The sequence below is a fragment of the Frankliniella occidentalis genome, unplaced genomic scaffold, assembly GCF_000697945.3.
Source record: "Frankliniella occidentalis isolate FOCC.00 unplaced genomic scaffold, Focc_3.1 Scaffold17, whole genome shotgun sequence".
Lineage (NCBI taxonomy): Eukaryota > Metazoa > Arthropoda > Insecta > Thysanoptera > Thripidae > Frankliniella > Frankliniella occidentalis.
In genome coordinates, this window is record NW_026267147.1 from 2,879,849 (window position 1) to 2,881,278 (window position 1,430).

Below are 1,430 nucleotides of genomic sequence, written 5' to 3' on the forward strand. Positions count from 1 at the left end.
CGTCCAAATTACGCCGTCGTCGTCGAGGCTTGTGGAAGTGTTTCAGGGCCTTTTGTTGGCGTCTTTGTGCGCGGAGGCAAAGAGGAGGGGGTGGGAGCGGGAGAAGCCCGGTCAAAAATCGTCAAACTTGTGGTTATATGGATTTCCACCCCACCCCCCTTTTCCCAGCTCTCCCCGCGTGCTTCTTCTGAACGTGGGGTGGGGGGGAGGGGTGAAGAGGGGGCGGCGTTCTTCCCTATTCTCCACCGAGAGGGTCCGTACGACTCCCCCGCTTCTCTCCATCCCCCGCCAGTAATAGAAATCGGCACGCCATATTGCCACTCCAGCAACAATGGGACAAATATATATGATTCGCTTATTTTGGCAGCGAGTAGCAGCAGCGGCAGCTTCCGACGCCACTAAACCTCGCCCATACTATAATCAATCTTGCATTGTGCCGTTGTGCTGTTTGGGAGGGGGGGGGGGAGCATGACCGAAAACAGATCAAAAAGAAGGGGAGGCGGTGTCGACGCCGTCCTGCTCGTCCCGGAGGTGACGCCTGGGGCGGGGGAGCGACCGGCGCGACATCCCTCACACAATAACTGAATCTGAATGTACCACTCGGTACAGAACAGATGACGTGGATCTGGAGTGGTCAGTCGCTTTACTTTCATTGCATCCACGTCACCGAATCCTCCCCCCCCCCCCCTCCCTTCCTTTCGTCTTCCCTGGCCAGACTCCTCCCTCCCGCTGGCGGTGAGGAGGTAAAGGGGGAAAGGGGACGGGGTGGGGTGGTTCTTTTCTGCATGAAGTGATTGGTAGCAAACAACGCCGTGCCGCAAGCTGAAAGTACGGGGTGTGCAACCAAACGAAGGGGAGCAGGGGGTGCTATCAGTTGTAAAGTACACTTTCACATTCGTGTCGCAGACGCAGACCTTTTTCAAATGATTGGTTGTAAACAAATCAGTTGCAGCACAGTCACAGCCAAGGTCGCGCGCGAGAGGGAGTTCGGGGCATTCCCCCTCGAGGGCCTCACACAGCAACAGCACAGCAGAGCTCCATAATAGCGGGGGGCATTGACGTACTGTAGCGAGCTCGGGCGAGCTGCTTATCCCACAGAACAGAATCGCGAATTTTCCCTCGGCATACGTATAAACTAAATGGGGAAACTGCTGCCGGGGAGGGGGGGAGGCTTTCGGGTTCTGAATATTGGTAGGCCCGCGCGTGGGATCCGGGGGGATGAAGGGGGAGGTAGCCGGAGCAGCTCAGCCAGCCGGGAGAGCAGGAGCGGTGAAGTGCCCGCCCCACCCCGCCCCGCCCAGCCCCGCGAGCAGCGGGGAGTGTTCCTAAGCTGATGACGCCACGGCCACACGCCCTGTTCCGCTGTGCCGCCGCGGCACAATACCAGTCCGCTTCGCGTCTCGACTGCGATACCATTCATCGACTTGGCC